This window comes from Somniosus microcephalus, chromosome 2, assembly GCF_052327205.1.
Source record: "Somniosus microcephalus isolate GS21.2 chromosome 2, FLI_Smic_1.0, whole genome shotgun sequence".
Lineage (NCBI taxonomy): Eukaryota > Metazoa > Chordata > Chondrichthyes > Squaliformes > Somniosidae > Somniosus > Somniosus microcephalus.
Window position 1 is genome coordinate 197,743,192 of NC_140988.1, and position 15,410 is coordinate 197,758,601.

Here is a 15,410-nt window from a genome sequence, read left to right on the forward strand (position 1 = left end):
TTATGATTACTCATTAAATTATTGCTGTTTGTTGTAGGTTTATACTGTTTATAGATTGAATATTTTCTTCAAACTAATTTTCAAAGTAAAAGCAGTTTGCATAATTAACACGTGATCAAAAGCATTTAAGAAAAATCACATCTTCATGTAATATAATTATTTCATTTTTAATTTAAAATATGAACAATTCACGGATTTAGAAATTGTACCTCAGACAACGAGCAATGACTCTCCAGCCCCCTGCCAAAAGCCTAGAGTGAACATTCATGTTTCTTTGGTGAGGATAGGTTTTTTAAAACATTTATTTTGGTTATCCATTTTGATTAAAGAAGACAACAATAAAACATAAACTTACAATTCAAATTTATGTACGTGTTCAATTAACTCTTTCATCATTAAGATTAAAAATGGTTTGTTTCATTTTTAAATGAATAACTCACTTGTAACAAAATTGCATTTACATTAAAATTGTAGCACAAATTCTCTGCTGCTCAGTTCTTCTAATCATAATTTTATTGATATGATGAAAAGAGATTATCATAATTATTTGTAATTTGCTAGATAACCAAATAATAGGAGTCATGAAACATAAAGAGGTGAAAACTAAGTTGGTTGCAAATGGCCTCTGACAATATCCCCAATATATTAAAATGTATATAAGAGCATGGGTGTGTCTCTTAGCACCTGATTCACATTTACATTGTGGACAATATATTGAGGCAGTGAATATAAGAACATAAGAAGTAGGAGCAGCAGTAGGCCATACGGCCCCTCGGGCCTGCTCCGCCATTCAATAGGATCATGGCTGATCCGAACCTAGACTCACGTCCACTTCCCTGCCCGCTCCCCATAACCCCTAATTCCCTTATCAGCTAGGAAGCTGTCTATCTCCTTTTTAAATTTATTTAATGTCGCAGCTTCCACAGCTCTCTGAGGTAGCAAATTCCATAGATTTACTACCTTCTGAGTGAAGAAGTTTCTCCTCATCTCAGTTTTGAAACGGCAGCCCCTTGTTCTAAGATTATGCCCCCTAGTTCTAGTCTCACCCATCAGTGGAAACATCCTCCCCGCATCCACCCGATCAAGCCCCCTCACAATCTTATATGTTTTGATAAGATCGCCTCTCATTCTTCTGAATTCCAATGAGTAGAGGCCCAACCTACTCAACCTTTCCTCATAAGTCAACCGCCTCATCTCCGGAATCAACCGAGTGAATCTTCTCTGAACTGCCTCAAGAGCAAGTATATCTTTTCTTAAATATGGAAACCAAAACTGTACGCAATATTCCAGGTGTGGCCTCACCAGTACCCTGTATAACTGAAGCAAGACTTCCCTGCTTTTATACTCCATCCCCCTTGCAATAAAAGCCAAGATTCCATTGGCCTTCCTGATCACCTGCTGTACCTGCATACTAACCTTCTGTGTTTCATGCACCAGGACCCCCAGATCCCTTTGTACTGTAGCACTTTGCAGTTTCTCTCCATTTAGATAATAACTTGCTCTTTGATTTTTTCTGCCAAAGTGCATAACCTCACACTTTCCAACATTATACTCCATCTGCCAAATTTCTGCCCACTCACTTAGCCTGTCTATGTCCTTTTGCAGTTTTTTTATTTCCTCCTCACTCACTGCTTCCCCTCCCATCTTTGTATCATCGGCAAACTTGGATATGTTGCACTTGGTCCCCTCCTCCAAATCATTAATATAGATTGTAAAGAGTTGGGGTCCCAGCACTGACCCCTGTGGAACACCACTAGTTACTGAATGTCAATAAAAATCAAAAATATATTTAAAAAATAAATTATGGAACATGTTACACATAAGGTAACTATATAATGTTGCCACTAAATTTTGTAAAGTACTTAAGTGGGAAGGAAAGTCAAATTGGAGTATTTTCTATTCAAAGTATTCCCCCCAACTGAGCATGAAATAAATATAGCACCAAACATAGAATTGCCTCTCATGAAATATTATTTGTTTTCTAGCCTCATAGAAACACAATATTTTGAGCATCTAGTTCTCTTCACCTGTTCCAGTGATGTCAGTTATGGGGGAAGTTCATATCCAACCTTATTATGGCTCTATTTATTACAAGGGAGGCCAAAACCTAGGACCAATTTAGAGCTGTTCCAAAGTCTAACCTGAGAAAAATGCTAACTTATTTTGAAATATTTCTTTAATTATTGTTCAACCATGCTTACAACTAGAAAAATGCACATGGATACTTCAAGGTTCAAAGTTCCCCCTAATAAAGATGCTCAAATTAGAAGACTTGGAGAAATAATTGAACCTACAATATGACAGTGAAGGATGGCTGATTTGCCTCCACACAGTTCCTCTCCTGATAGTTTGGCTGAGGCTGGAATGTACCGTATGAAGAACATGGGTCAGAACTTTCACCCTACTAACATGCTCCCACTTGGCCTAGGCTACTTCACCACATATATTAGGGGTCATTTTAACTTTTGCTGATAGTGTAAAATGAACAATATCGGACCAGCCATCCACTATACACCAAGTCTGATTTTCCTTTCTGCTGAAGTCAATGGAAATGAAAATCGTGAGAGATGCACATTGAGCGTCTGATATGATATCGCCTGCTTTACACTATCGCCAAAAGATAAAATTACCCCCATTGTGTGTAAACCCCCATTCACCAGAACAAAGAAATCTATGTCCAACCTGGATAATGCTGGAGAAGAAGAGCCCTACGGGGGGTTTTGAAAGAGGGGAGGGAAATGGAGAGGTGAGGCTTTGGGGTGAGAACTGACGCGGGCAGGACCAAGGCAACCGAAGGTAAGAGGAAAGGGTGGAGAAATGCATGAGGTCAGAGTCAAAAGACCATAGCGTTCAAAGGTCAGGGGGCGGGGTTGTAGTGCGGGAGATGGCAATGGAGTTAGGGAGGGGAAAAGTGTGAAGGGATTTAAAGCTGATGACAAGAATTTTAAATTTGAGACATTGGCAGACTAGGTGCCTGTGTAGGTCAGTGAGGACAGGGCAATGAACAAATGGAAATTGATGCAGGATAGATTAGAACAGCAAAGCTTTGGATGAAATAACAACAGAAAATGCTGGAAAAACTCAGCAGGTCAGGCAACATCCGTGGAGAGAGAAATAGAGTCAACGTTTCAGGTCGAAACCCTTTGTCAAGACTTTGGATGAGCTGGGGTTTGTGGAAGTTGGAGGATGGGAGCCCGGCATGGAGAGCATTGAAGTAGTCAGATCTGGAGGTGATGATGGCATGAATAAGGGCTTTGTTGGCAGATGAGCTGAGATAACAGCAGTGACTACACTTCAAAAGTACTTAATTGGCTGTAAAGTGATTTTGGACATCCTGAGGTTGTGAAAGGCACTATATAAATGCAAGTCTTTCTTTTTATAAGTTGTGATATTATGGAGGTGGACGTAGATGACCTTTGTGATGGAGAGGATATGGGGGCAGATTTTCAACTCAGAGCTGAACAGGACTCTTGAGATTGTGAACAGTTTGCTGCAGCTTGAGAAAATGGCCAGGGAGGTTGCTGGAGTCAGCGGCGAGAGAGCAAAATCTGTTGTGGGAGCTGAAGATGATGGCTTCTGTCTTCTCAGTATTTAACTGGAGGAAGTTAAGGTTCATCCAAACTGGATATTGGACAAGCGCCCTGACAGCACAGAGGTGTTTGAGGGATTAAGGGTGTATGTAGAAGTTGAACACTGTAGCTTCCTAGAAATTTAAATGTAAACCTGGGAGTAAACTCTATAGTAGAACCTTTCATCTAGATGCAAATTTTGCTGGTGGAAGTGATTGTAAGTGATATTCTGGCCAGTGCTGATACAGGCTCAGGAAATATCTGCCGCCTTCCTGCTTTCAGTCATCATTGGGGCACCGGAGGAGGCAAGAAAAAAGGACAAACAGAGTCCAGGAAGAGGTGTGGTTCCTGATGAACTGCACAGCTTCCACAGTAATTACAAACCACAAATGTTTTTGTTGAAGTTTAAAGAAAACAGGCCGATATTGGAGCCTAGTGTACCATGCCAAAGACACATTCTCATTTTGTTTTACAGCTCATGTTCTCCTTGAGAATCTCTCCAGTAATGAAATGTGGCAGGCTGACATTTAGTTGTTGCCTTACACATTATTTTGCTAGGTCATTTTTTAGTTTAATTCTTTCAAACTAGAGAAAGTCACAACAGAGCTTCGATCATCTGCCCTCCTATTGGTGTCAGCCACGGCTCAGTTGGTAGCATTTTCACGTGAGTCAGAAGGTTGTGGGTTCAAGTACCACTCCAGAGGCTGACACTCCAGTACTGTGGGAGCGCTGCACTGTCAGAGGTGCTGGCTTTTGGATGAGACATTAAACCAAGGCTTCGTCTGCTCTCTCAGGTAGACGTAAAAGATCCTATGGCACTATTTTGAAGAGGAGCAGGGGAGTTATCCCCAGTGTCCTAGTCAATATTTATCCCTCAATTAACATCATTAAAACAGATTATCTGGTCATTATCACATTGCTGTTTGCGGGAGCTTGCTGTGCGCAAATTGGCTGCCGCATTTCCTACATTACAACAGTGACTACATTTCAAAAGTACTTCATTGGCTGTAAAGTGCTTTGGGATGTCCTAAGGTCGTGAAAGGCGCTATATAAATGCAAGTTTTTCTTTTCCTATTATCTGTGTTCATGATTATCTGCAAAATGGATGGGCTTTGGGTTGGGAGGCATCTTTTGATCTCTGGGCCTCAACGTCGGGTGAGGGTTATGCATAACCTAAGTCGGGCCATATACAATTCAGTTGGAATAAAACATGCTGCTTCAAGTCATGGATTCCTATCAAGCCGTTTTGTTTCTTTTACTAGGCTTCTTTTAGCTAATGGCCTGCCACTTCACACTGAACTGGGATAATGGTTGGGAGGCAGCAGCAGCTTGATTATCCACCAATTTTGATATTTGGACCCCTCCATTTTAGTGAATAATCAAAGTTCCATTGTATATTGGAGTAACCGATTCTATATAATTGAAACTTATTTATAAGAAATTGGATCCCAAAAGCAAGCAGTCGTGATTTGGGATTTTGAACCATTTTTCCACAGAAAGGTTATGGAAAAGAGTTCAAATTAAATGTGGGGTTTTTGAAGCAAATTGCTTTCACACAGACTTTTAAAAAGGACCAAGACGAAAGGTGATTATAATGCTAATGAGCTAGGCATTGACGTTTTTCCCCAAAAGACCAAAGACAATAAGCATTTCATTACCTTTCTCTGTAATCGATAAACACTTCATATATATCGTGTGCAAAGTCCCGGCAGGAGTTGTTATGCACATCCTCCCCTCTCTTTGTGAACATAGGGAGGTAAGATAGGGACAGAGACACATACTGACCGTCAGGTTTTTAAACAGAAAGCTGCTAGGAAGGCTTTTGCCAGGATCAGAAGATTAGAATGCAGGAGGGCATTTAGAGGTGATTTTGCTTAAGTTAAGCAACATATCCCACTGATGTGGGGACGTGTAATATGTTCATTATTTTGTATCATTATACAAAAACAAGAAATGCCAATTGAATTAAGTGAAAGAAAAACTAAGAATTTACAGCACTCAGCACAACATAACACTTCTGCTGGAATATTTCCTTACTTCGATACTTTCATCTGAAGTACCATATATATCTTCTGTATGTTTATTTGCTGCCTGAGAAATAAAACAACTTAATAATTTGTATCTGACCTTGTCTTACTAATGGTTTTCTAGATCTGCTTTTAAAATGATTGGAGAGATGCATGCAGGGCAAAGAGCAAATGACACAGGTATCCAGTTCAGATTACAAGGGGGTCCTATTGTTACACTGCTGCGTTATGCTAATATATGGCCAGATATTGGGCAGTATGGCACTCCTAAACATAACATGCTAAGACCCCTTGCAGGAGAGATTAGCACTGATATGCCTGAAAGACTATCTAAGACAAGACTCCAAACTTGTGATACAAGCCTACAAATTAATTTAACATTCAATGTGATTTTGAAGGAATAGTTACTGTGTTTTCTCCTTTTAACACTTTGAAACAATATATCTATTCTAATGAGTATTATTTGCTGCTTTATTACTCTAAATCTGATGGAAAGCATTATAGTTGTATCACAATACTGCAGTTATTTTCATTTTTAAACAGAATAAAACTCTAAGCAGTGAGTGGTCACATGCAGCTTCCAAGCCCTGACAATCTAGGTTCAAAGCACAGATAGCTCAGTTAAATTTATACCTATATTTCTTGCAGCCTGCTGGACTCAACATTGAGTTTAACAATTTCAGATAATTATCCCTGCCCCCATTTTTCATGCAGTATGATTTTTGCCACTCCCATTTGCAACATTTTATCTTTCCTGCCTCTTACAAAAGCACAGGGTGTTCTTTCTATTCCTTCCTCCCCCCCTAACCACCAACCCCCCCCCCACCCTGTCTCTGCACCTGCTTAATATCTGTTACATCTCCAGCTTTTTCCAGTTCTGATGAAGGGTCCCAGACCTGAAACGTTAACTCTGTTTCTCTCTCCACGGATGCTGCCTGGCTTGCTGAGTATTTCCAGCATTTTCTGTTGTTATTTCTTATTGATTGGTTTGTTCTTTTTGAATTTTGTTGTTTACAGGTTTGGAGAAGGCTGTTCTGAGTATTGTTGCTTCATCGATGATAAATCGGAACACCAAGATCAAATATCAAAGAAACTTGAGATACGTGAAAATTAATGGGAACATTGATTTAACCTTTAATTTGTGGCTCCCCCAGCAAAATAGTACACATCTAATTGGTCCACAAAGACAAAAGCACCTTGGACACCTGCTCTAAGCCTTTTGTTTAGTGACCACTGCTAGAATCCAAAACTGAATATGGGAATGCACAACAAAATCAGATAGTTCCCGATATTCAGTCCCAAATCCTGTGCCACTAATTACAAACAAAGCAACATAAGAACATAAGAAATAGGAGCAGAAGTAGGCCATTCGGCCCTTCGAGCCTGCTCTGCCATTCAATGAGATCATGGCTGATCATCTGCCTCAACTCTATTCACCGGCCCTATTGCCATATCCCTTGATGCCCTTACTAGTCAGAAATCTATCGACTTCTGTTTTGAACATACCCAATGACTGAGCCTCCACAGCCCTCTGGGTTAGAGAATGTATGGAATGTTTCAGTGTATGTGGAAACGTATGATGTGGCCTGGACAAGGGGTGATTTTTCATTAATGCCTTGAAAAAATGTATTTGACTGTTATTGAAATAAAAAATAGTCTGATAGTCACCACCCAAAGGCAAAATTACATTAATTTTACATCATTTTCATCACCTGAAACATTATATATGGAATTATGGTAAGTGGTGAAATCTTGGCCTGGATGATTCTGCTTTGTTTAACAGTGCAATCTGGTAAAGTTTGCCCCATCTATGCTCGGCCAGGTTGCACGGTAGAGCACATACAGAAGATGACATCTCAGAAGAATTTTTCACTTTATTAACTGAAGAAACACAAAGTACATGTAGACTAAAGATTAACTGAATTATTATAGAAAAAATTACCTCATGCTTATCATGTTAATATGCACTATCCCCTGATAGTTCAACAAGCTAGTGAGTCCCATGCTTGAAATTTTAGTCTGTGCTGAGTTGAGTTATTTCAGCCAGGTAAAGATATTCCACTTCCAGGAAAAATCAACCATGATCCTGGTTCCTGTTTGCAACCCAGTGACTTTTGCTATAAAGTGCAGGTGTGCACATCAAGGTTTTACTGTGATGCTGTATGCAGTCAAATAATTTGTTGACACTCGCATATGAAAAATGCCCACTTTGGGTGAACATAAGAACATAAGAAATTGGAGCAGGAGTAGGCCATTCGGCCCCTCGAGCCTGCTCCGCTATTCAATAAGATCATGGCTGATCTTCTACCTCAACTCCACTTTCCTGCACTATCCCCATATCCCTTGATTCCCTTAATATCCAAAAATCTATCGATCTCTGTCTTGAATATACTCAACAACCGAGCCTGCACAGCCCTCTTGGGTAGAGAATTCCAAAGATTCACTACCCTCTGAGTGAAGAAATTTCTCCTCATCTCAGTCCTAAATGGCTGACCCCTTATTCTGAGACTGTGACTCCTGGTTCTAGACTCCCCAGCCAGGTGAAACATCCTCCCTGCATCTACCCTGTCAAGCCCTGTAAGAATTTTGTATGTTTCAATGAGATCCCCTCTCATTCTTCTAAACTCTAGAGAATATTCTACTCAATCTACTACTAGTCTACTCAATCTCTCCTCATAGGACAATCCCCCCATCCCAGGAATCAGTCTGGTGAACCTTCGTTGCACTCCCTCTATAGTAAGTATATCCTTCCTTAGGTAAGGAGACCAAAACTGTACACAATACTCCAGGTCTGGTTTCACCAGGGCCTATATAATTGCAGTAAGATGTCTTTACTCTTATACTCAAATCATCTTGTAATAAAGGCCAACATTCCATTTGCTTTCTTAATTGCTTGCTGTACCTGCATGTTAACTTTCAGTGATTTGTGTACAAGGACACCCAGGTCCCTCTGAACACCAACATTTCCCAGTCTCTCACCATTTAAAAAATACTCTGCTTTTCTATTTTTCCTACCAAAATGGATAACTTCACATTTCTCCACATTATATTCCATTTGGCATGTTCTTGCCCACTCACTTAGCCTGTCTATATCCCCTTGAAGCCTCTTTGCATCCTCCTCACAACTTACATTCCCACCTAGCTTTGTATCATCAGCAAACTTAGATATATTACATTTGGTCCCCTCATCCAAACCATTGATCCAGATTGTGAATAGCTAAGGCCCAAGCACTGATCCTTGCATTACTTCACTAGTTACAGCCTGCCAACTCGAAAGTGACCTGTTTATTCCTACTACCTGTTTTCTGTCCATTAACCAATCCTCAATCCATGCTAGTATATTACCCCCAATCCAATGAGCCCTAATTTTGTTTAATAACCTCTTGTGCGGCACCTTATCGAATGCCTTCTGAAAATCCAAATACACCACCTCCCTTTCTTTATCAATTTCTTGGTCCTCGTTTGCTGAATACTAAAATTCTCCCAATCCTCAGGCTTACTATTTTTGGCAACATTATAAGCCTCTTCCTTTGATCTAATACTATCTTTAACATCTCGTTAGCCACGGTTGGACCACTTTTCCTGTGGGGTGTTTGTGCCTTAAAGGAATGTATATTTGTTGTAAATTATGTATTAATTCTTTAAATGCTAGCCATTGCTTGTCTATCGTCAAACCTTTTAATGTAGTTTCCCAATCTACCTTAACCAACTCGCCCCTCATACCTACGTAGTTTGCTTTGTTTAGATTTAAGACCCTGGTTTTGGATTTAACTAAATCACTTTTGAACTTAATATATCATATTATGGTCACTCTTCCCTAAAGGCCCCTTTACTGCAAGGTTATTAATTAACCCTTTCTCATTGCACAATACTAGATCTAAAATAGCCTGTTCCCTAGTTGGTTCCTCAACATGCTGATCTAGAAATTTATCTTGTATACATTCCATGAATTTGTCCTCCACACTATTACTGCAAATTTGGTTTGCTCAGTCTATATGTAGATTAAAGTCCCCCATGATCACTGTATTATCATTGTTACATGCGCCTCTAATTTCCTGATTTATACTCTGCCCTACATTATAACTACTGTTTGGGGGTCTATGAACAACTCCCACCAATGTTTTCTGCCCCTTGCTGTTTCTTAGCTCCACCCAAACTGATTCTACTTCTTGATTTTCGGAGCTAAGATCCTTTCTCTCTACTGTCGTTATCCCATCGTTTATAATCAGGGCTACCCCTCCTCCTTTTCCATTTTGCCTATCTCTTCTAAAAGTTAAGTATCCTGGAATATTTAGTTCCTAACCTTGGTCACTTTGCAACCATGTCTCCGTAATGGCTATGAGATCAAACCTATTAATTTCTACCTGAGCTATTAATTCATCCATTTTGTTGTGAATGCTTCGTGCATTCAGATATAGTGCCTTTAGCGTTGACTTTCTTCTATTTTTCCCTGATGTCACCTTAGTCACTGATGCCCTATTACCTTTGTTACTCTCTCTGGCCCTTCCTGACCCACTCTGCTTATATTTACCCAAAACTCTGCTCTGCTCTAGAGCCTTGACATTTCTTTTGCTGCTTTTAAATTTACTCTTTCCCGAACCCCCCCACCTCCGCTTCATTAGTTTAAAGCCCTGTCTACTGCCCTAGTTATTCGGTTCGCCAGGACACTGGGTCCAGCCCAGTTTAAGTGGAGCCCGTCCCAACAGAACAGCTCCCTCTTTCCCCAGTACTGGTGCCAGTACCCCGTGAACTTGAAGCCCCTTCCTCCCACACCACTCTTTGAGCCACGCATTTAACCTTCTAATCTGCTTATCCCTATGCCAATTGGCACGTGGCTCAGGTAACAATCCAGAGATTATTACCTTTGAGGTTCTGCATTTTAACTTGGATCCCAACTCCTCAAACTCTCTCAGCAGAACCTCATTCCTAGTTCTACCTATGTCGTTGGTTCTTACATGGACCACGATAATTGGATCCTCCCCTTGCCACTCCAAGTTCTTCTCCAGCCACGAGGACTTTAACCCTGGCACCGGGCAGGCAACACAACCTTCTGAACTCTCGGCCGCGGCTGCAGAAAACAATATCTATCCCCCTGACTATACGGTCCCCTACCACAACTACATTCCCTTTCACTCCCCCCACTTGAATGGTCTCCTGCACCATGGTGACATGGTCAGCTTGCTCATCCATCCTGCAGGCTTTTCCCTCATCCACACAGGCAGCAAGAACATCATACCTGTTGGATAAGGACAAATTCCGAGGCTCCTCCAGCACTGCACCTGGAGTCCCCTTAGCTGCCTGAGTTGCAGTCACACCCTCCTCTCCCTGACCACTAGCCAGACCTTTACCACTACCTAACCTAAGGGGTGCGACTGCCTCCTGGATCAAAGGGCTGGATTTTGCCAATGGGGAGCTTTTGGAGGCAGGACTCCCACTTGTCAGGTTTCAGTCCCGCCTCCATCGACTTCTGGCCAACCCACGCTATTTTCCCTTGATTGACCTTGTTAAGCCCGCCCAGCGGGCATAGCAGGCCAATTAAGGGAAAGCCGGTTACAGAGAACGTCAGCGTATGACGTTTTATCTGTCAAAAATTTTTGACAGGTGAATTGTCATCGTTTGACAGCTCTGTGAAGCTGTCAAACAGTGACATTCTCTGTAGTTTGATGAGTTCTTGAATTCAAGACTCATCAAACCTCTTTCTTTAGCAGAAATTAGATGGTTGTTGCATTGGAGAATGCAACGGCCATTTGTCATCTCTGCCGCAGAGATGCAAGATTCTCCACATCCCCAACTCTTGAAGCCTGCAGGAAGAAACAAAGGTAAGTAAACTTTTACAAACACTTTCCACTTACCTCACATACCTCTCCACACTTGCACCCATCACTTACCTTCACAGCGCACTTTTGCACCCTTCCAACCCCCGCAGACCCACTGCTCGCCTCAGTGACCCTGGTGGGGTTCGCAGCCTTAGGGAAGCCCGCACTTGTTGGGTAAAATGGGGCTAATCCTCTTATCTGCCTGTTAACTACCTGCTAACAGGCAGATAAGTGGCACTAATCCCCTTCCTACTTCCAAGGAGACGGGGCCCGGCGCGGGTTGGCTACCCGCCTCCTGGCAAGATGGCATGGTGATGGGTTGGGGGCAGGATGGGCACCCGCCCCCAGATTCTGCTATTTTCCCGGCAGTCCCACCACCATACCCGCTTCGCCAGGGCTGGCAAGATTGCGCCCAGAGTGTCCAGGCAACTCTTCCCCTCCCTGATGCCCCGCAATGTCTGCACCTCAGAGCTACCACAGGGCCCTATCAGAGGTTACCCAGTACCCACAGAGCCACAACCCCCCAGAAAGGATTTAATGCCTTCAGGAGGCAAGAGAAGAATAATAAAACTAGTATCAATTTGTACGAAAAATAACCCAGCTATTTTGTTCTGATCAGATGCTTAACAAGTCCTTCTCCATGCTCATTTAGAAACATAGAAGATAGGAGCAGGAGTAGGCCATTCGGCCCCTCGAGCCTACTCTGCCATTTAATGAGATCATGGCTGATCATCCAAATTCAGTACCCTGTCCCTGCCTTCTCCCCATATCCCTTGATCCCTTTAGCCTTAAGAAATGCATCTAACTCCTTCTTGAATATATTTAACGAATTGGCCTCAACTGCCTTCTGTGGTAGAGAATTCCACAGGTTCACCACTCTCTGGGTGAAGAAATTCCTCCTCATCTCAGTCCTAAATGGCTTACCCCTTATCCTTAGACGGTGACTTCTGGTTCTGGACTCCCCTGCCATCGTGAACATCCTTCCTGCAGCTAGTCTGTCTAGTCCTGTTAGAATTTTATATGTTTCAATGAGATCCCCTCTCATTCTTCTAAACTCTAGCAAATATAAGCCTAATCGACCCAATCTCTCTTCATACGTCATTCCTGCCATCCCTGGTATCAGTCTGGGGAATCTTCGTTGCACTCCCTCCATGGCAAGAACATCCTTCCTCAGATAAGGCGACCAAAACTGCACACAATACTCAAGGTGTGGTCTCACCAAGGCCCTGTACAACTGCAGCAAGACATCCTTGCTCCTGTACTTGAATCCTCTCGCTATGAAGGCCAACATTCCATTTGCCTTCTTAACCGCCTGCTGCACCTGCATGCTTACCTTCAGTGACTGGTGCACAAGGACACCCAGGTCCCGTTGCACTTCCCCTTTTCCCAATCTATTGCCGTTCAGATAATCTGTGTTCCTGTTTTTGCGACCAAAGTGGATAACCTCGCATTTATCCACATTATACTGCATCTGCCATGCATCTTCCCAATCACCAAACCTGTCCAAATCATACTGAAGTTTCTCTGCATCTTCCTCACAGCACACACGCACACCCAGCTTTGTGTCGTCTGGAAACTTGGAGATATTACATCTAGTTCCCTCATATAGATCATTAATATATTGTGAATAGCTGAGGTCCTAGCACCGATCCCTGCGGTACCCCGCTAGTCACTGCCTGCCACTTGGAAAAAGACCCGTTTATTCCAACTCTTAGCTTCCTGTCTGCCAACCAGTTCTCTATCCAAGTCAGTACCTTACCCCCAATCCCATGTGCTTTAACTTTGCACGCTAATCTCTTATGCGGGACCTTATTGAAAGCCTTCTGAAAGTCCAAATACAGCACATCCACTGGTTCTCTTTTATCTATTCTACCAGGTACATCCTCAAAAAATTCCAGTAGATTAGTCAAGCACGATTTACCTTTTGTAAATCCATGTTGACTTTGTCCAATCCTGTCACTGTTTTCCAAGTGCTCTGCTATTACATCTTTTATAATGGACTCTAGCATTTTCCCCACTACCGATGTCAGGCTTACCGGTCTATAATTACCCGTTTTCTCTCTACCACCTTTTTTAAATAGTGGGGTAACATTAGCTACCCTCCAATCCATGGGAACTGTTCCAGCGTCTGTAGAATTTTGGAAGATGACCAGCAATGCATCTACTATTTCTAGGGCCATTTCCTTAAGTACACTAGGATGTAGATTATCAGACCCTGGCGATTTATCGGCCTTCAATCCCGTCAATTTCCCTAACACCATTTCTCTACAAATACTGTATATCATTCAATTCTTCCCTCTCATTAGACCCTATGTTCCCCGACATCTCTGGGAGGTTATTTGTGTCCTCCTTTGTGAAGACAGAACCAAAGAATGTATTTAATTGGTCAGCTATTTCTTTGTTCCCCATTATAAATTCCCCTGATTCTGACTGCAAGGGACCTACACTTGACTTCACCAATCTTTTTCTCTTCACATATCTATAGAAGCTTTTACAATCAGTTTTTATGCTCCCTGCAGCTTACTCTCATATTCTAATTTCCCTCTCTTAATTAATCCCTTTGTCCTCCTTTGCTGAATCCTAAACTGCTCCCAATCCTCAGGTTTGCTGCTTTTTCTGGCCAATATATATGTCCTCTCCTTGGATCTTATGTTATCCCTAATTTCCCTTGTTAGCCACGGTTGAGTCTCCTTTTTTGTTTTATTTTTATGCCAAACAGGGATGAACAAATTCTGTAGTTCATCCATGCGATCTTTAAATGTTTGCCATTGCCTATCCACCGTCAACCCTTTAAGTAACGCTCCCCAATCCATCCTAATGAACTCGCACCTCATACCATCATAGTTTCCTTTATTTAAATTCAGGACCCTAGTCTCTGAGTCAACTACTTCACTCTCCATCTTAATGAAAAATTCTATCATATTATGATCGCTCCGACCCAAGGGGCCTCACACAACAAGATTGCTAATTAATCCTTTCTCATTACATAATACCCAGTCTAAGATGGCCTGATCTCTAGTTGGTTCCTCGACATATTGGTCCAGGAAACCATCCCGTATACACTCTAGGAATTCCTCCTCCACAGTATTGTTATTAATTTGGTTAGCTCACTAAGATGTGATTTCATCTTGATTTATTCACAAGAAAAGGGATGCAATCCAGTCACCTTTAAGAACATAAGAACATAAGAAATAGGAGCAGGAGTAGGCCATTCGGCCCTTCGAGCCTGCTCCGCCATTGAATGAGATCATGGCTGATCTTCTGTCTCAACTCCATTCACCGACCCCATCGCCATATCCCTTGAAGCCCTTACTAGTCAGAAATCTATCGACTTCTGTTTTGAATATATCCAATGACTAAGCCTCCACAGCCCTGTGGGGTAGAGAATTCCAAAGATTCACCACCCTCTGTGTGAAGAAATTTCTTCTCATCTCAGTCCTGAATGGCCTACCCTTTATCTTGAGGCTGTGGCCCCTGGTTCTAGACTCCCAGCCAAGGGAAACATTCTCCGAGCATTCATCCTATCAAGCCCTGTAATAATTTTGTATGCTTCAATGAGATCCCCTCTCATTCTTCTGAATTCAAGAGAAGTACTCTTGCACTCCAACCCCCTTGCACTAAAGGCCAACAGGCCATTTGCCATCCTAATTGCTTGCTGTAGCTGCATGCTAACTCTCTGTGTTTCCTGAATACCAACACTTAATAGTTTCTCACCATTTCAAAAATATTCTGTTTTTCTATTCTTCCTATTAAAGCAAGTAACCTCACGTTTCCCCACATTATTTTCCATCTGCCACCTTCTCTCCACTCACTTAATCTGTCTATATCCCTTTGTAGACTCTTTGTGACCTCCTCACAGCTTACTTGCCCGCCTAGCTTTGTATCATCAGTAAACTTCAATACATTATACTTGGTCCCTTCATCTAAGTCATTAATATAAATTATAAATAGCTGAGGCCCAAGCACTGATTCTTGCGTCACCCCACTAGTTACAGCCT